The following is a 22,605-nucleotide window of genomic DNA, read 5'->3' as shown; positions in this document are numbered from 1 at the left end:
ATGAATGGAGTCTCACAGGCATCTGCATCCAGAGTACTTCATCAGTTCCTGGCTGCCATGCAAACACATGCCAGTGAGCACATTTATTTACCCTGCACCTCTGAAGAGAGGACCAGCAGTATGCATCTCTTCTAACATGTAGCACATTACTCAAAGGTACTGGGTGTCATAGACTGCACCCATGTACGCATCAAAGCACCACCCGGTTAGGAGGGTAGAGTCTACATCAACTGCAAGGGGTATCACTTCATCAACTGCCTGTTCATAGGTTCATAGGTGTGTACTAGGCTAATGGCCTTGGGGCCTTTACAATCCTAGCCCATGGAAGTGCCCTGGTATTGTGCTACCCCTATTGTGCAATGCCCAGAGCATTTATCATGAGTGTGTGTGCAGGCATCCCTGGAAGTTATCACAACTCCCATATCTGGCATGCATCACAGCTGCACCAGATGTTTGAGGGGGAGGAGCATCCCGTATGGACATGTACTGGGGGATGTTGGCTACGCACTGCAACTGCGGATGATGGTACCCATTAGAAATGCCTACAGAAGAATGCCATAATGAGGCACACGCACAAACTAGGAACATCATAGAGTGTGTGTTTGGGCTGCTCAAGTTGCGGTTCCACTGCCCCAATATATCTGGTGGAGCCCTGCAGTACTCTCCAGCCACATATGTACAGATGTTCACAGTATGTGGCATGCTACACAATCTGATCCTCTGGAAACAGCTCTGGTAGGATAATCACAGGGAAGGGATACACAGCCACCCACCCGTGCCAAGTTCTCCACAGCCACACCCATGGGAAGAGTCAGAGGAGGAACCCTGAGGCTGTCCCTATAGGCAGACATAGTTGAGCCCAGTATGCCCTGGCCTTGGCAAAGAGACAACACATAGAACATACACTGACAACCTAGGGTCCTCGGGACTGACACCTCACACCAACTAACATACGTAGCAACAATGTTACCAGCCACACCACACAACCTGTACTTTCCCATGTTTTGGCTGTTTACTGCATGCATCAGACAGAGTCAGCCCTAAAGCACTATTATCTCTGCTGCTGCATGCACAAGGTAAGTCATTCTCCTTTACAACCAATGTTTGGGGTACTAGAGTATGGTAGCATATGTATGGACCTGCTGCATGTATGCAAGGGAATAGAGTTTGCTACTGGGCTACCTGCAGAGAACTAACAGCTATGTGGGACAACATAAACTCTCTGTCCAATACTTGCTGCCCCATAATATGCATTAGGCCACAAGGCAGCAAAACCCACTGGAGTATGCAAGGGGAAATGCCAAACAGCGGGGTCATAGGACAGATACATGACTGTCAATGCTTGAGTCCCCTACCCCCAACACAGCCGTATTCCCATACAACTGAAGTAACAGTATGTTTGCAAGGTTATAGCAGCAGACCACACAATCCCAGGACTGTCCCAAATAACCTGGCAACATGTTCTATTTCCACAATATGCAGGATTCAAGTGCATGTCTGTCTGCTGTTGACAGTGTCAGGAATTAAACTTCACTTTCTGGTGGCTGGTATGGCTTAGTGGGTTGAGTACATTAGCATGGTGTTCATGGTTTGAAGCTGGCTGCACTTACAGCTTTGCATGTGAGGTACTCCTATGGTAGGAGTCTCACATACTTTAAATATGTCACTATTTGTTACTGAAAGAAAGCTGGACAAAGCTAGAGACAATGGAGGGACAGGGGGCCACAGCTATGGGACATTACCAATGCTCTGAGTAACCTAGAAGGGGGTAGTATAACAGCAGGTTGTGACAAGTCTGATTAGCAGCAGGATGTAAAGGCCATCACATAACAGTGTCAGTACCGGAAACAATTCAGTAGGCACCATGTAGTAGTATATTACCAACAAAACACAACTGTCTGAGGAGCAGAGCAGACATATCGGGTGGAACACTGGACATCCTGCAAAACATGTACAGTCAGAGTTGTGAAGTCTGTAACCCTGTGTGTGGTGTTACATCATGTACCCCAATTACAATATACCTACAACTACATAGAGCAGGAAATATAGACAAAACAATGAATAGGAGAGGGACAAAGGCCCACTTTAAGGAGAAGGACTAACTAGTGGCCAAACAAATGCAGAAAGTGCAGAGAATAACAGGTTGTGCAGTAGCATCGGTTCACTGCCGTGTATGGAGTCAGTAACTCAAATGTCTATCATCAGTTCCTAATGTCAGTCTGTAATGATTTGCCATTGATGTACCTAAAAATCATGTTATATAAAACTTACCAGGCATATGATGCAAAATGCAAAATGCTGTACAGTCTATTACAATCTCTACAGTCCCTAGGTATGAGTCATATATTATGGTCAGCACACAGCCAGGGAATCCCTTGGACATACTATCAGGGAAGTGCTGGGCTGCTGAATCAGGTGCAGCAGCCAACTGGCTGTTGCACACAAAACCCCCGCTGGAGTACAGGTAGGTTTGGCTTACAGTCACCTTGTAAGTACTGACTGTCACACTGGGCATGCTCATACAGTTAGCTAATTTTAGCCCATGTCTGATGCCTTATCTGCCTGAAGGACTGAGATGTGAATATATCTCAATGCATATGTATCTGTCTCTCCCTATCCCCCTTAGACACGATTAACCTTATCTATCAGTATGTGTCACTCACGCATATATGTATATATATATATATATATATATATATATATATATATATATATGTGTGTGTGTGTGTGTGTGTGTGTGTGTGTGTGCATCTGTATATTTATATATATATATATATATATATATATATATATATATATATATATATATATATATAGGTCTATAGCACATCAAACTTGTATAAGTGCAAATGATGTAATATCAAACCAAAAATTCTGAAATGCAAAAATAGCGGAGCCACAGCACATCAATTTTTTACCCAGGGAAAGAAATCAGTGGGCTGTTTTTGGGCCTTTGCTATTTCCTACACTGTGGTGTGATCTCGGAGTTGGGATATTTAAGTAGGGGGGTGTGGGGGGCAAAGACCCCCACTTTAGTGTTAGTTTAAGGTTTATGTTTTTTTTTTGTTAGGGAGCAGTGATTTTTTTTCCCTGGGGAAAAAAAATCACTTTTCTGTGTGTTCGTTATTGTGCGGTTTTGGACTTTTGGTTTTGATATTACATTGTTCGAACTTATACAAGTTAGACAATGTGATATAGACCCTATATATATATATATATATATATATATATATATATATATATATATATATATATATATATATATACATATATGTATATGTGTATATCTTTATAACCACATAAAAGTGTAAAGTGATGTACACCCTCCACATATATTTATATAACACTAACACAGTTACATACACACACATAGCTACAACTACATTGACATCCGTGAGATATGTATATATATATATATATATATATATATATATATATATATATAATTATATATATATATATAATTATATAACTATATTTTTTATATATACACACACACACACACACACATACATACACACACACACACGTGCACACACACACACACACACACACACACACACACACACACACACACACACACACACGCACACACACGCGCACACGCACGCACACATACATGCATGCGTGCACGCGCACACACATGTGGATATGTGTATGGGGATGCACGAATGTCCATATCTACATGCAGAATGCTGGGGTTAACTGCACCTAGATACATAACTGTTGTCTGATGGTAAAAGACCACAGCCGCATGATGACATAATCCACCCAACCACAGAACCCCGTGTCTATGGGATGTCACATGGTAGACAGACAATGGTGAGCAGGTGGTGTAATATGCAATGGCTGTAATGTTGGACTTGGACAGGCCATATCGTGAGTAGACAATTCTTCACATAGCAAACTGCAAATGGCCAGAAATGGGGATAGTGGTACCTGCACACATATACACACACACACACACACACACACACACACACACACACACACACACACACACACACACACACACACCAGGGGTATTAACAGCAACACCATTGCTACATTAGATACAATAACTGCATGAAGCAGGTTCATTCTGTAGGCCACACAGGCTGTGTAACATAAGGCCACTTTGTGTAGGCCAGAAATACTGTGGCTGCAGCCCCGTATACACCAAATGTAACCAGTGGCAGGTGCAACTAGTACTGTGAGCTGTAGTGTGTAATAGTATGTAGGCATGGGTTCTAATCTCACATCAGACACCTTGTGTGTCTATGCAGATATTTCCCTTACAGACATATGGACATGCCCATCAGGCCTATGTCTCTGCAATAATCAATCATTTTATGGCCCTGTGACTAGTATCCTCCACAAAAGTGTCCTCCCTGTCAACAGCTGCTGATGTCATCCACCTTAACAGTACTGGAAGACACTCTTAAAACACATAAGCTCCATGGCGCATGTTTTAAGTACTTAGTGTTGCATATTCTACTAGATAGGTAGGGGTGCTAATCTCTGAAAGAGCAACAAGCTCCATAGTGCATGTGATATGTATGTCATGTTGTAGTATATACTACTAAGTAGGTAGGGGTTCTAATCTCTGAAAGGGGAGCTCTGTGTTTGTGTGTGTGTGTCTGTGTGTGTGTGTGTGTGTGTGTGTGTGTGTGTGTGTGTGTGTGTGTGTGTGTGTGTGTGTGTGTGTGTGTGTGTGTGTAAGTATATCCCTTGCAGCAGTGTGCCTATCTGTGTGCAATGGTTAGACATTTTACGACCCTGTGCCTATCTGTCAACCCCTTTACAGGGCCTGCTGATGTCATCCACCTTATCAGCACTGGCTGACACTCTCAAAACCTATAAGCTCTGTGGTACAAGCAAAAAAGTATTTGCTGCCATAGTATATGCTACTAGATAGTTAGGAGTTCTAATTTGAGGAAGTGCGACTCTGTGAGTGTGGTTAAATATATCCCATTTAAGAAATGTGTCTGTTTTGCCTATATGTGTTCAATGGTTATACATTTTAAGGTTCTGTGAGTAGCTGCTTGTCCTAAATAGCCCACATGTACATAAGCATGCATGCTAACCACCACCACCTACATTTGTAGGTACAGAACACCTAGGTGACACATATCAAGGAAGGCATGCCTTGTCATGGGGTATGCATGCAGGATTATGCAGTCCACTCCCATTGTCCCTGACACACTGTTCTACACATATGCACCTAGGTAACCATGCACATATACAGCCATACCATGCTGATGTCATATTTCTACTTTGCTACCAAGCCATTCTCAGCAGTTGCAGTGCCACCAAGTTTCTACAGCATAGCCACTCTGACCCCGGAACAGAAACATACAAAGTTCTGAGACACACTTGTTAGTCTGCAACACTACTGCCAATCTAGCATCATGCAAGAAAAGGTACAAATACTTTGATGTGTACTCATGACACATGCCAGCATACAGCACCTCTCATGGCATAACACTACCACACTACGAATTGTCATGTAATGTACTATAATCACCCTGTGCATCAGACACCTGTTTGCATGTCCCTGCATCGATGGTATAGATGGCAAGGATGTGACACAGGTATCATCACATGCACAGGGTGTGGTGTGGGGGTGCAAGAGGCCTAGGCTGTGCCAAACAGTTGACATCATGTGTGTGAGCTAGGGAGGGGTGGTGGTCAGCTGGGCCATGAAGAGGTGTCATGTGTGCTGTTGGTGACCTGTATGTGACAGTGATCTTTGAGTGAGTGCACGTACACAGTCAAGCCATGTGCTAACCCTACACTTTAGTATGTTGAACAGCAGTGGACCATACATGGCAGAATGGATGGTTCACCATCTCCAGCCATGAACACGGAAACTGTGTCTGCCAGGAGTAGCACTGGCACCACCATGCCCAGGGTCAGATGTGGTACTATTCACTGACAGTGACTGGTGTCTGCTGGGCCGTTGTCCCTCATGGGACCACCCAGGACCACATACCCATAGTCTACTACATCAAGGTGTGAACAACACCATCCCTTCTGTAGTGCTGGAAGTACTGCCACTATGGGAGCATGAGTGTGCATGGCCACGTGAACTCTCACCAGATGTTGCTGACCGATGGCCACTTGTCTGATGTCCTACTCCCACCTCATGCTCTAGCACAAACAATGTGTGGTCAGTGACTGACAATGTCTCACCCCACTGTCTGTCCAGTACATCAGTCAAACGATGCATGGCATCACCAATGTGGTGGATGGAGTCACATATGTCAGAAAGTGATGCATCCCTGATCCTGAGCATCCATCTGGTGTTGCATTCGGAATGTGCCTTTGCCTCCATGATGGACCAAAATATGCATCAAGTGACTCATGATGTGACACCTGTGACAAGTGGTGGATGGGCAGCAGTCGTCCTTTTTGCACCCCTGTCAGTCCATCTGTATGGGACCTCACCAGCTCTTGGCTATGGCTAGTATCTACACTCACTGATGCCATAGTTGCCACACTCATCTGTTAAATTAAAAACTCAAAATTAACCGAAACAAAACCATCAACATAATTGGATGCTACTTCCCACCTGGCCAAAACTTCCCTCCACTAGAAAACCTCCTCAGCTGGTCTACCCACCATCTCCCCCAAGAAACTATCATCTTAGGTGATTTCAATATTGACTGGCAATCCTGTTCTGGCAACAATCCAACCCATCATGTACACCTTCATGGCTTCACCCAACTAGTCCAGTCACCAACAAGGATAAATAAAATCTCCAGCAAGCACTCTACCCTGGATTGGATACTAGTCAGTAAGAACCCCCAGTCATATATAACAGGCTGCTTATCAGATAGCCTCAGTGATCACTCCCCAACATTCCTACTCAAAAAATACCTGTACCAAGCTAAACCTGTCGTCTGTCGTCAAATACGTAAAAAAATAAACTTTAACCCACTCACATTCATCTCATCCCTCAAAGAATGTAACTGGCATGCTCTAAAGTACCTCAGTCTAGATGACGCAGTTGAATCTTTTAATACTACCTTCCTGAACATCCTTAATTACCATGCCCCCATAAGATTTTCCAGAACCAAAGCACAACCCTCCCCATGGCTACAGAAATCCACTAAGTCAGAAATGAAAAACAGGGGTAAAGCCTGGGAGCACTGGCGCAAAACCAAAACCCCTGCAGCTAGACAGAAATTCCTAGAACTACGCAATAGAGTCAAAAACCTAATAAAATGGGACAAATTCCAATACTACCAGTCTGCCCTAGACTCCTCACAACACAGGCCCAAACAATTCTGGTCCTCCATAAACTCCATCCTCCACCCAGGTAAAGTCAGTACCCCTCCTCCTAACATCCCTCACTCCTCAGAAAATATTGCTACCTCATTCAACACACACTTCACCCAAACCATACTATCACTAGCTAAACAACACAACCCCCCTCCCCTCCAACCCACACCTTCAACTAGTAATCTCCCCACTGCCTTCTCTTTTGCTCCTGTACCTACCTCCAACATAAAAAACTCTTAACTAAACTTAAACCCACCAAATTAGCAGCAGACAACCTCCCAAGTGAATACCTACAAATCGCAGCTGATGCTCTGGCCTACCCAGTATCCATCTTGATTAACCGATCTCTGTCAGAAAGTTACATTCCCACATTGTGGAAAGTCTCACATATTATTCCCCTCCACAAAGGTGGACCCTCTGCAGAACTAACCAATTACCGCCCCATAGCTATTCTCTCTCCACTCTCCAAAATACTAGAGAGATGCATACACTCTCAGGTCTCACACTACCTCCTTACTAACAACCTCCTTTCCAGTACTCAGCATGGTTTCCGACCAAACCATAGCACCACCACTGCCTTACTCTCCTTTACAAACACTATCCTTCAGCATAAAAACAATGGCTATCTCTCCTCTGCTACTTTCCTAGACCTATCTAAAGCATTTGACATGGTCCCACACAAACAACTTATCTCTGTCCTCAATAATCTATCCTTCTCACAATCAGTCACCAACTGGTTTCAGAGTTACCTGTCTGACCGCCAGCAATCCGTTGTATAGCAGAATGACATATCTCCCCAACAACCTGTCTCCATAGGGGTTCCCCAAGGATCCATCCTTGGACCCCTACTTTTCTCTGTTTACACCAATAATCTAGCCTCTGCCACCAAACATGGCACACTCATCCAATACGCAGATGACTCTACCATCATCTGCTCAGCTCAGTCCCTACCCAAACTGCAAAAAGTCACACAGGAAGCCTTTTCCTCTGTTGAAACATGGTTATCCGATGCCCAATTAATACTCAACCCAAACAAAACTAAACTACTCATCTTCCAACCCACCAAACATACTCAAAACAACTCTCACTTTAACATCACAGCAAAAGACAACACCACTATATACCCAACTAAACACACCAAATTGCTAGGAGTGGAAATAGACAATAAACTAAAATTTGACATTCACATATCCATGACCATAAAAAAAGTCCACAAAAAAACTAGGAGCATTATACAGAAATAAACAATTTCTCACCAAAGCAGCAAAGATTTCAGTAGAAAATTTCCACCTTATCTCCACCCTACTTTATGCCTCTCCAATATATACCAACCTAAGGCAATGTGATCTAAACAAGCTAGAGACCTGCTACAATAAAATCGCAAAATTCGCCACAGGGGCATCCTACTGTAGTCACCACTGTCTCACTTGCTGAACTGGGCTGGCTTGAACTCCCTCACCTCCTTCAATGGTATCAACTTTCACTCGCCCACAAACTAGTAAACCATCCACTAAATGTCCCATCCCTCCAGAATCTACTCCAACCCTATCGCACCACCAGACCACTAAGATCCAGCAACAAAAATCACTTGCAGATCACTAAAGCCAATAACTCTGCTGGTGAAGCACTATTCTCTTGCGCCATAGCCAAATTATGGAACTCACTCCCACCCACAATTACCTCCGTGCCATCATGCACCAACTTCAAAACTTTATTAAAAGCGCACCTAAAAACATGCTGGCTATGCCCTTGCAACTCCCACTCTAATATCATCCTCCCCATCCAACTACTACCTTTCTTTCACCTCCACTAACTACCTTGATGATAGGAAGCTCAGATGCTCATAAGCCTAGAACTTATTATACAGCAGGAACTTCTCATTGTTACATTTGTTAATGCCTGTTATGTACTTCACAGATAAAGATTCTAGTTGTCTACTGATGTACTATGTTCTTCATCTGTAAATATGTTGTAAGTAATTTCTGTGTTAAATTGTTAATCACTATGTAATCCAATGTAACTACTGTCTGTTTATTTTACTGTGGAGCTTTTCTCCCCGGGCCTACGCTGAAAATGGACCCACATTCAGTCGGACAATCCCAGTCAACAAATTTAAATAAATAAATAACAAAATAAATAAATAAATGCAGCCACACTCTGACTTTCCAATATCTATGGCCACAGGGGACTAGGTATGTGTTGGCATACTGACTGTGCACAGTGACAATGGGGAATGAAGTGGGATACAACCCATACGACAAATTCTACTCCCAACGCCCCCACCTGTGCCTCACTATGGCCACCATCATCATCAGTCTGATGACACATTGACATCAATTTTTGAGAGGGACAGACTCCAACCCCCATGTTCACCAATGAGGAAGAAGACATGCATTAGTAACTGTATTTAGAGCACAACCTAGAGCTGTTTACTGAATTTCCTGTTTGCATTTATTTTTAAAATTGTTTTTTTCTCAAAACTTGCATTTTATCTGTCTTTGGCCTAGCATTCTTGTGTGGGGTCATTTACTGCACTGCTATAACTTGTTAATACTTGTGAACCTCTGCTATCTCTGAAAAAAAAAACAAAAAAAATCTTGCTTTTTTCCCACTTTTCTGAGATTTAAAAAAGTTCAGTTACAGGCTTGCTGTTCTTGAACTGCTTGTAAGTTTCTGTGAGGCCATTTTTTGCTTGGGCTAAAGGGAAGTCTCTCTGTTGATCAGTGGCAGTGAAAAATATTGAGCAGCCTGTCTGCCCCTGTGGAAGTGGTTACTGACTTGAAACTGTAGGTTTATTGGCCATTTTGAGTCAATTCCAAAACTCCTTCATCTTCCTCTCTTAAAACCTGATTGCCTCATGGTTTTGGCGTCTTTTCAGGCTTGTTGGCTGTTGGTGAAGCACCCACCAAGAGGAGAAAACTCTGAGAGAAGAAAGGAGCCACTTTTGAGATTTTAAGTATTTTTCCTCTGTTTATTTGCTAAGTTTTTCTGCATAGCCGCCTATTTTGAGCATTTTCTGGGTTGTTAAACTTGATTTCTGCATTAGTAACTGTATTTAGAGCACAACCTAGAGCTGTTTACTGAATTTCCTGTTTGCACTTATTTTTAAAATAGTTTTTTTCTCAAAACTTGCATTTTATCTGTCTTTGGCCTAGCACTCTTGTGTGGGGTCATTTACTGCACTGTTATAACTTGTCGATACTTGTGAACCTCTGCTATCTCTGAAAAAAACAAAAAAAATCTTGCTTTTTTCCCACTTTTCTGAGATTTAAAAAAGTTCAGTTACAGGCTTGCTGTTCTTGAACTGCTTGTAAGTTTCTGTGAGGCCATTTTTTGCTTGGGCTAAAGGGAAGTCTCTCTGTTGATCAGTGGCAGTGAAAAACATTGAGCAGTCTGCCTGCCCCTGTGGGAGTGGTTACTGACTTGAAACTGTAGTTTTACTGGCCATTTTGAGTCAATTCCAAAACTCCTTCATCTTCCTCTCTTAAAACCCTCTTTTGCGCATTTTTTTTGCATTTTTGAGCATAGCGCAACAGCGGGCAGCGCCGCCTAATTGGGTTTAAACTATTCCTCGCTCCACAAAGTCTGCTCTTCACTTTTTCCCTTAGAACTGCTCTGTCTCTCAATTTAAACACCATATTCTCATTCTAAGGCCCTTCACTGGTCCAGTTAAGTAATCCTACAAGTTAGCACTATTAAACCATAAGCACTTCTTACTCTTATACTCTCTACGATTACCCTGTCCTCTATTGGTCCGTCTTAAATTCAGTTTCGCTATATTACTCTAGCATGTCCAAAGGTCAGTCAATGGTTTCCTCTCCAGTCCAGCTGGTGAATCTGGGAATTTTGAGGCAAGGTTACAACTGTCTCATGTACACAGACAACCCTCTCCTCCTCCAAACAGTGAGAAATGTGAGAGATGCAGCTATTTAGCCAAACTGGAGGCTGAGCTCTCTCATCTCAAAACTGGTGTAACCAGTCAGGAGGAGAAGGTAACCTCACACAACACAATTCCAGTATCACATAGTCCCACCACATCAGCGAACCAAACACATAAATACACAAAAACATACTCGGAGGCTCTAAATAAGAATCTACCTAAGCAACAGAGACCTCCAAAGCAGACATCCAAGCAAACGCTACATCAAAACAAAACACGCACAACACATAACCCACAAAGTCAGTGTGCCAAGCAGCCACAGCCCTTAAGGCTGAATAACACACCTGATACTCTTGTAATAGGTGAGTCTATTGTCAGGCACACTGACGTCCCACTCACCAGGCTGAATAAAGAGAAGGTCATGGTGAGCTGCCTGTCGGGTGCTATGATCCGCCACATAACGCAAGCACTCAGGTCACTCCAAAGCAAATACAAATATGACTCAGTCATTGTACATGCTGGTGTGAATGACCTGAGATGTACCTCCCTGGACTACATGAAAAGAGACATAGAGGTGCTCTTTGATTATGTAGCACAGGCTGGTATGACCCTGACCTTGAACAGCATCTTACCCTCACCTAGAATGATGCCACAGTACAAAGACAAAATGATCGATTTTAACAATTGGCTAAAATTTTGGTGTCATTCAAAGGGGATCCAGTGTCTGTCAGCCTGGGATGACATGCTCGACAACCCACGTTGCTTTGCCAGAGACGGCTTTCACCTGTCACCACTGGTCTTTTGGATATTGGCAAAGGCTCTTGCCACCCCCATAGTGCCTTTTTTAGGCAAGGCTCAAAAGACAAACCCACCCCCATAGACAGCACAAGGAACAAGAAACTAAGGGTTATGCTGCTAAACACCAGAAGTCTTAACCTCAAGATGCATGCACTCGAAGCTCTCCTCAGTATGGAGAACATCGATATCTGTGCAGTGACAGAAACCTGGTTCAAGGCTCCAGAGAGCACCCCAGCACTACCAGGCTATACCTCATATCATGCTTTTCGGCCCCAAAACCAGGACCGAGCCACAAAAGGAGGGGGAGTTTCCATATTTATCAAGGATATCCACACCTCCAAGTTAGTGGCATTGCATGAAGTATCGGAGACCATCCGTGTGCAACTAACAGTGGGCAAGACTGCTTTTCAGTTTATAGCATCCTACAGACCACCCCCTCAAAGTCAAGAATCATACTCAGCTTTCCTGAAAACATTGGAGAACATGAAGATCTCTCCGAACACCATTATATTGGGCGACTTCAACTACCCAAACATTGACTGGGAGCACTACTCAATCTCCAGTACCTTAGCCCAAAGGTTCCTGAAAATTATAAACTCAAATGCTATAGAATAACTAGTCACCACTCCCACAAGAGGGGACAACATTCTAGACCTGATCATTACCAACATGGGGACTCTATGCTCCAAACCAGAAGTATATCCCTCATTGGTAAGATCAGACCATAAATTAATTTCACTGGATGTCCACATCCCAACCCCACCCCCAGCCCAGAAAACCACAGTGAAAAACTTCTCAAAAGCGAACTTCTCACTTCTCAAAACTGAAGTGGAATCCTTCAAGGCCCCAGGGCCACTAGAAACTATGGCCAAACTGCAGAATCCTATATAAACACATTCTACGGACATCTCCAGGAATGCATGGATCATGCTATCCCAAACAAAACCAAGACCCAATCATCCAAAGGCAGGCGTCCAGTCTGGTGGACCCCTGCCATAAATAAACTGTACAACAGAAGGAGGAAGCTACTACATGACAGAGCAAAATCCCTAATAGGGAAGGCATCTCTGATCAGTACTAGCAAAAAATTACGATCCCTCATAAAATACTCCAAGGCCAGCTTCGAGAGAAAAATTGCACAGGACACCAAAGACAATCATAAGGCTTTTTTCAGTTATGTTAGAAACCTGGGATGCAACTCCCAGACTTGTTCTGAGTTGATTCTAAATGACAAAAAATACACTGAACCCACAGACATCGCCAATATCCTGGCAGACAGGTTCAGTGCAAACTTCTCCACCCCCCTCCCCCCAAAAGAGCAAGTATCTATCCCAGCAGAGGGCTGCCTCCCAAACATCTCTGATGCTCAGGTGAAGGCTGCCCTCTCCAAAGCAAAAAATACTGCTTCCATGGGACCAGATGGCGTCCCAGGTTGTGTCCTACATGAACTCCAAGAGGAACTAATCACTCAAATAAAACAGCTATACAATCTCAGCCTCACTACAGGATATGTGCCCAAAGAATGGCGTACAGCAACAGTGGTCCCACTCCACAAAGGTGGAGCCTCTATGGACCCTGGAAACTATCGCCCCATAAGCCTGACTAGCTTAGTCTGCAAGGCTATGGAGAGGATCATCATGGAGCTCATAAACAAAGACATTGGGGACCTACAGACACTAGATCCTACCGAGTTCGGCTTTGTCAAGGGCAGATCCTGCCTTTTGAACCTGGTTGACTTCTTCGAAACAGTCACCAAAGCCATAGATGAAGGGAAGGTAGTCCACACAGCCTATCTGGACCTTGCAAAGGCATTTGACACAATACCCCACTCGGGCATCATAGATAAGCTATCCAGCTTAAATATAAACCCCTATGTCACAAGATGGGTCACAAACTGGCTCAAAGACAGAACCCACAGAGTGAGAGTTGCTGGAGCCATGTCCGACTCGAAACCGGTCACAAGTGGCGTCCCACAGGGTTCTGTCCTGGGACCACTCTTGTTCAGTATATACTTTTCCGAGGTACAGGCAAACGCGGGAGGACTATGGCTCATCAAGTTCGCAGACGACTGCAAACTGGGCACCATTATCAACTCTCCAGCTGACACAAACATCCTTCAAAAAGGTCTCACAGAGACAGATAACTGGTGCCAGCGCCATGGTTTAAAGCTAAAAAAATGTATAGTCATACCCTTTGGCAAAAACAATGTGCCCACAAATTACCGCATAGGCGGAAACCCATTAAGTACAGAGAAAGTTATTAGGGACCTGGGGACCCAAGTTGATAGCAATCTCTCCTTTGAAAACCACATTGCCAAAGTGGTTAGAAAGATCTTCTACATAGCCCACCTCATCATGAAGGGTTTCACATCTAGATCAAGAGAGGTAATCGTGCCCCTTTATTCATCCCTCATCAGGCCCATCATAGAATACAATGCCCCTTTTGGGATGTACCTTACCCGACACCTGCAGCAATTAGAAAGACCCCAAAAGTATCTCACCAAGAGGATCACGGGTCTCAAACAGATGCCATATGCTGCTCGGTTAAAAAAACTCCAGCTCTACTCAGTTGCATACCGCCTACTTTGAGGCGATCTATGCCTGACATACAAAGCCTAATCCCTTAGAGCCACACGCTTAGAGCCACATGCTTGATGGACTTGAACCTCAGCACAGAAATAAATAGAACTTGCTGGAGGGACAGGTTCATAACCCAGAGGCTCCCTTCACTCTGGAATAGAATTCCAGTTCATGTGAGGCAGAGCATGTCACTGAATCTCTTCAAGAAGAATCTCGATAGGTGGATGGGGGATCGTAGGTTTGTCCCAGGGACTACTCCCGTGTCACTATTGGACAGAGGCACAGTAAACTAAACCTTAAAAAGGGCACAGTATACTCAAATCAAGGGGTGGCGTAAGCCATACAGAATCGGGCTAGGCTTATAATTGCCCCAGGGCAGATAGCCTAGTATGAACCTATGAACCTATGAAGTACATTAATACCTGCACTATTATGTCTGATGATATGCACACACACACACACACACACACACACACACACACACACACACACACACACACACACACACACACACATATATATATCCAGGTGAGGTGCCACAACTGCATTACACATACCACATCATATTTCTGATCCTATGCACAACACACAAGCAGACTACAACATACACAGACAAGACACACCATCTATAACATGCACTGCAGCCATATCAGCTTAAATTTGCCACCACTATACACCTGTGAGATAAGAGATATGTCAGTGTATGTGATCGACCTACACCTAAAACACCATGCACCTATCTTGGCCATACTATTTCCCCATGTATAGCAAACTGCATAGACCTTCACAAACATAAGTGAAAATATGTTACATCAATACACTTCAGTTAACCCCTCTGAAACTAAACATACAAGTATTGTACTCTGGCTAAGCATATCAGTTGGCAGCCCTTAACATTCTTAAGGTATATATGATCCATACAAAAACAATTTCACACTCACCGGGTGCAGGACATTGGACTCTTGCCACACCTTATGTACCTATGGAAATGTGAAGTAGAGCTATTGTCAGCAAAAACAAATGTAGCATTGTTACAGGATAATATGTGCATATATCAACATGTACAGTAGGAACTGTGATACTGCCCACAGTGCTGACATTCTGAGTATGTGTGCAGAAGTGTGCATTACAAACAAACCCCTCCCACAATGCAGATTGACCTGACATCCATGTACTGGTATGCAGAGGCTGCCACAGTGACTGATACAATATTACTGTGATGAACACAGAAGGCATACCTGGACGCTTCTCTGCTGTGGATGCTGTGGCATCCACCTCCATGACATATGGGGTGATTGATACTTGGGAGCTGGTGGTTGATCCCAGGTTCACCAGGAATTCCTCTGTGGCCGAGATTGTTTGTACTGCGGCATGGCCTCCACCAGTGGCAGCAAGGTCTCTGGCCACAGCAGCTGTCCTTTGCCATAAAGAATTTATCATATCTGTTGCACAATGTTGGACTTTCTCATAGCTTCTTTCCTGTAGCCCTACTTGGTTGACTGCTGTGATGAGGTCAGCCCACAGTGCAGGATATTGCTCACGATTCTGGTGACTCCTGGACAGCAGAATGTCATGATGCAGTCTGAGGCCATCCAGGATCACATCATTTTCCACATATGAAAACGGTGGGTGCCTCCATCTATACATCCTTTCTAAAAGACAAGAAGAAGGGAACACATCACAGGACCACTTACTGTGCTCCCTACTATGTACACACCCTGCACATCCAAAATGGTCTGCGCTAACCTGCGCTAACTTTCACGTCATACCCTGACGTCTATCAACAAAGTATGTATGTGGCTATCAGCAACATAGTAGCAATACCGGTTATGTCCCTGTGTGCTGTGACAGAGTGTGTTATATGTGTCCACTCCCATCAATGCCATCTACTGTACTGTGTCCCCTATGGGCAACGTCCCAGTACCATGTCATACAGCCACTGTCCGACAAATAGGTGTGTCTTACTACAAGTATATGAGGACAGTCCAGCAACATCCATGTGCCACAATGACAGACAGAAATGCAAACATGCTGCCAGGTATCTTCCCTGTACATTTCCTACTTCTCCAGTACACAGATGTTTGTGGAATGTGTATGTGTGCCTGATATATGTGGACCTTTTGCCAGAAACATGTCGATGTCTGGCAAATGCTTGCACAATACTTGATGGTTGTTCTCAGAATGTGAGGAATCTGGCTGTCACACACCAGACCTTCAGAGAATAGTTATGCTACAGTAATATCTGTTACTATATTCATACCCTTACTTTGTATGATCAATATGTACACTCTGTCTCTGAGGTTGGGCCTGTGTCCCCCCACTACTAATGGCTATGACCTAAAGTCCTACTGTTGGGGGGGGGGCGCCTGCTACACTAGCCATAGATCTCAAGCGATGAGTTATGAATGTTGCCTAACCAGTGACCTAACCAGAGTACATCAGGGACAGCCTGGGACACCTTTACAATGTCTGAACCATTCTTGTATGACATTCACAGATTGAGAGGAGCTGAATGACAGTACATCATGGGATATGCCGGCTGTGTCCACCCTGACTTAGTCTCACTATGGCTAACACACAATCCAGTAGCATTTGTACAATCATTGTAGGAGAGAGTGAGAGGGCCAGAGCTGTGATCTAGGTCACAGCAGGAATAGTTGAAAGGCATGCCTGTAGCTGTTGGACATCAGACTTTCACAAACAAGTCATTCCCAGAGTTGTACTACAGGCCTACTGTAGTCTCTATTCCCCATAACTGCATCCTCCCAAACGCATCATATTATATGGGGACTTGTATTGCTGTAATCCTTTTTTCTGAAATCCTGAGGAAAAATTAACTAAAATCATAATATATCTTGGTAAAGCAAGTTACAGACGTGTTTACCATAAACAGCTGGTTGCCTTTTGTAGGTAATTCACAATAACAGGTGATTGCCTTTGCACCAATCTGTGGCTCAGACTTGCTAATTTCATCCAGAACAGATGGGTTGCACTTTCATTAACTAATGACATGGCACAACAGTGCAATATTTAAGGCCTTCATGTAGGCCTTAGCCTCTTTCCTAGTCTTTATGATGGACATTACTGAGGTGTGGAAACTACAGCATCACATAGGGTAGGTACAAATACCGTCTACTGTTGGGATTTATGTGGTATGTTCACAGTTTTGCATGCTATGTTTGACCATTGTCAAATGACTTTGGGATTATCTGTCAGTTCAGTGTTAAACAACGTGGGTTGAGGTCAGTAAGGGGGAGAAGACATGTGAGTGTCATACGTCATACCCATCAGAATATGCATGCTGCTGCAATAGCTTCTGGTCTATCAGCTCTGTATGTTTGTAAAGGCAGACTGTGACATATGTCCCGGTAGCTTGACCTTTGCCCCCCACCTCTTTATGTATGGGTGTAGTGTGGATCCCTTGTTCTAGGTGGTTGTGAGGTATGATAGTTCTGTGGCAGGTAGCTGAACATACAGCTGCATATGTTGCAGGCTGTAGCTGCTGCTCTTTGCCTAAGACTCATACTGGGGAGTGTGAACACATTGGAGGACAGCAAGCTGTATGTGTCACTGAGGGAGCAGCGTCAGCTCTGTCATTACAGCAGAGCCAGGGTGATGGTACTTATAACAGTCCAGATGAGGCATGTGCTTAATGTACATATGTTATGTAACAGTGCCAGTCGGAGAGTAGTAGGTGACACATAGGTAACTTGTACGAATTTTTGCAGTGTGTCCCTACCTACAGACCTTTGACATGCTAACAAGGGTAACAGTAAATTCAGTAGCAGCAACCTGTTTTGATTAAAACTGTAAGACTCAGTCATTATTTGCTGTATTCACAAGCATGTAATTGAAGTGCAACACACTGGAATTGAACCCAGGACTGTGGGTGGCAAAATGCACAGCATGGTAGAAATTTAACAGCCTGAACTACTGAGTCAACACTGCTGCAGGTGTATTTGCAAGATATATGTGCATGCATATAGGCTGTTGCACAGGATTCGCATTAGCATGTGTGTTCGGATGGGTATGACGTGTGACACTGAAATGTGTAAACAAAAAAAAAAAAAAAAAAAAAAAAAAAACAAATCCAAACAAAAAAACGAGGACCAGCAAACAAGGCACCTGATTATAAATACTTAACAAAAGTATGTAGGTTCTTATGACAGAACGGTTTCGGCTGATTTAATACAGAGCCTTCATCACTGAAATGTCAGTCATGATTTTCTAACCTCAGTCTGTACGGACTTGCCAGTACTTTGCACACAGAAATGGTTTTGTGACAACTGTGCCAAAACTAGGTGGCACTACTGTGGACATTCTGCAACTGTTTGTGCAGTTGACAGCTATACCTGCTATCCCAGGCCTCACATCCATCCATCATTATTTATTTGGCAGTGTACTGGTTTGGTGTCTGCATCACAGTCCCAAGTACACAACCAATTTTCCCAATATTTGTACATGCAGTTTGTCATTGGCAATCAGGATATGTGTATGGAAACACCTACTTCACTTCAGAGCTGAGTGGCCTAGTGGGTAATGTACTATGCGGTAGTTAACAGAGGCCTAGGTTTGAGCCTTAGCAGGGATGATTATTTTTCAGATGTGCCTAACACTGTCAGAAACACATAAGGTGATTAAGCCATTTTAAGCGGTTTTGGGTTGCGAGTTGTGCTGCTTAGCTCTGCTTAAATCTGTGCTAATTATAAAAAAAAAACAAAAGAAAGAAAGGGTGATAGGAAAGTGGTGAAATGGGGGCAAGCAGGGGAGAAAACATACTGAAAGACAGGTAGGGATGTGCAGGATGGGTGTAGGAAAGGACCATAGTTCTCCATTTCATCGACAGCAACAACTGTGCAGCTTGTAGAGAATTTGGAATTTGGAGCCTCAGACTATAGACAGAGGGGTGAGGGCAATATAACTGTGCTGATTAATTCATGTAATAATTGTGTCTGGTGGACATGGGTGTGAACTGGAGAGCTATGTATGGGGAAATATTTTTTGTTTTGTGGGTCAGGTGCCTTTTTTTAAGGTGACAGTGGAATGTTGGGGAACGGATAAAGTGAGGAGGAAAGCTGGGTAGGAGAGGTTGCATTTGCAGACAGACAAGACAGCATACAGGGGCATGACACATGAGGGGGTAAACACCTTGGAAAGGGAGGGTGTTATGGAATCAGAGAGCCATGTGCCCCCAGATGGCAGCAATGAGACTGAGCTCCCCACCCATGGGCAGTCAACACTGCTCCTTCACTTACACAAAGGTGGCTGTGCTGGAGGCTGGGTGTCGGGGCTACCTTTCCCCTCCAGGTTGGCCATTCTACCCTCATTACTGTCCAGATGATTCTCATAGCCATGATGCATGTTCCTGCACACCATCACCAGTAGCTGATCCTGTTTGTCAACCCCCCCTCTACCCCTGCTCTCAGGTGGGATGGGTCCTGTCCCCTGAGGAGGTTCCACCCATAGGTGGTGCAGGGCCAGTGGAGGGACACCACCAGCTTGGGTCCAAGACATGCTGGGACCTGGTTCCACGGCCAGTTGAGGTAGGGTAGGTGGATCGCCAGCCTGCCCATTTGAGCTATGGTGTTGAGGGATTTCAATGTGAATAGGTTAGTAATGACCACAACATTTAGTTAGTTATAACAGCATGCCCGAACATTGCAACTAACCCTGTAACATAACATTGCACAGCATATGGCACACAATAGTAAGTTAGATAAGTATCAGTATAGTAATGGCATCCCAGTAACAGTTATGGCATAAGGCCAACAACATAAGTAATTCAACAAAATATGTTAGTATGCAACCAATATGGCAATAATAAAACACAAGGCCAAATATAACATTTTTAGAACAACATTTATCAATAGTAAACCACAACCGATGTATAACAATAATAAATTATGATGGAGAAAAGGAGTTGGAGGAGAGAGAAATACAGCCCATTAATACCATTATAGGCTATATAGTTTGCAACAGTAGTCTTATATACTCTTCAGGTCTGCCCTTTCATTATGTATACAAGTGCCCTATAGCTTCTGCAGCACATGCATGCCTCTCAAGCTATCTGCATGGGACAGTATGGGCCAAGCTGTGACACCTAGAGGTACACAACTACAGAGGACTATTACATGTCAGGGGACATATATGACTGCCAATGTGTACTGTGGACTGATGAAGTGTGACTGTGCTATTGACATAATCATGTGGATAATAGATCTGTGACAAGAGGGATTGGGCAACAGTGATCACAGTCCATGACAGCATGGCACTTGAGAAACAGGTGTCGTGCATGGTACAGAGAGTTTCCAACTATCATGCTGTCCTTGGCAAGCATGGGGTTAGACCATCAGCAGACATTGACAGACACACCAGGAATACAACCATACCAGGATTACACATTTTATTTATTGTATTAACTTTTATTAGTATTGTACTTGTTGCCTTTATTTTCTGCAGTCATATCACATTCCTGAGCAATGCTGTTAACACTCTGTTACATCAGAACACACATATTTTTAAATCATAGTAAGGGCTACTGCACCCATTTACCTGTAATTCTTGTGGGGAGAACATCTGTTAATAATACATAACTAATTCAATAATATTTAGTAGTACCTGCCACTGGATTTGAACCCTGCTCTATGTGTGACAAAATGTACATCAGACGTAACATTTATCAAACTGAGCTACTGAGCCACTGCTGCATATTGATTGACTGACTTTTGCCTAGAGCTTATCTGGTAACTAAATATGACCTGTTAGTAGAAGTGGAGTGTTACAGAAGACTGCAGTGACACTTGAACACACATATACAGTTGCACATGGTACATTTTCAGTCTACAGCTATTGCAGTTTCATAGTTGCCAGCAGCAGTGTAACTCACAGCAGGAATGCGTGTAGCTAAAATGCAATGGTTAACAGTAGACATTCCTGATATATACAACATACCTTGGGTGTTCCTACTATTGCTTCAGATTGTAGTGCAGAACAAATATAATGCATATCTCTTGTGGTACAGCTCTAAATCTACAGTTTAGCAGAACACCCTTTCCTAGTTACCCTTGAGTCACTTAGTGGTATCCTTTCTGTTTTCAGTTCAGAGTAATAGTTGATTTCATGAACAACAGCCCAAAAAAACACATATTGCACAACACAGCTTTATTAGGGTTGACTTAAGGTTGTTATTGGTATATTTTCATGTCTTTATTGCAAAACAGTTCATATCATGCAACTGTTGCAATACAGCTGTAATTCCACATTCATTGCAGTAGAAATGTTATTTCAATAACATTGTCAGGTTTAATGCTTTACTCTTTATTGCATTATGCTTGGCAGTAGATAGTTATGGCACTACAGCCCTACATCCACAGTCACTGCCTTACACAAACCTGTACAGTATGTATCTAATGGCAGTGACTGAATGATTCTATCTTGTGTATTTGACTATAGATTGCATATTAATCTGTACTCACCACACTCATGGTGCAGCCTGGCCAGGTGCCCTGCATGGGCATCTAGATTGTGAGCTTTCTCTTCATCAACTGTAGGGAGAGAAGCACACCATTATGCATACCTGTCTATCACACATTCACATTAGTTATTGGTAAAATAATTCTGACAGTACTTACAAACTCGTGTGGCATTCCCATTTTGAGCATCCTGGACCCAGGTTTCCAGAAGTCCCCTCTTCCATTGCTTCAGATCATCATAATGATGACAGACCTGCTCACCTGTGTGGAGGATCCCTTTAGCACTGGTGAGATCATGAGCCAGCCAGTCTCAGGCTTCTGACTTATACTCTGATCCCTAGTACTTGCCCTGCAGCAGCTGGACATCATGGTCATTCACAAGTAGTCCAACCATGACCCTGGACCCCAGAATGCCCCACTGCTGTGCCTGGAAGCATGCACCCTCTCCAACACCTGCCATAGCTCCTGCACAGGTCAAAATCCAACAGATTCTCCTATATTCCTGTTTGTTACAGTTAAATAAGCCCATTTTCCCACCCTTTACAGCCATTGGGCCATTTTTAAAAATGCGGCAAGCTGCTTAGCACCACGCAAACCCACTGAGTTCAGC

This window comes from Protopterus annectens, chromosome 6.part0 (genome assembly GCF_019279795.1).
Source record: "Protopterus annectens isolate FY-2018-M chromosome 6.part0, PAN1.0, whole genome shotgun sequence".
NCBI lineage: Eukaryota > Metazoa > Chordata > Ceratodontiformes > Protopteridae > Protopterus > Protopterus annectens.
This window is presented reverse-complemented; position numbering follows the sequence as displayed.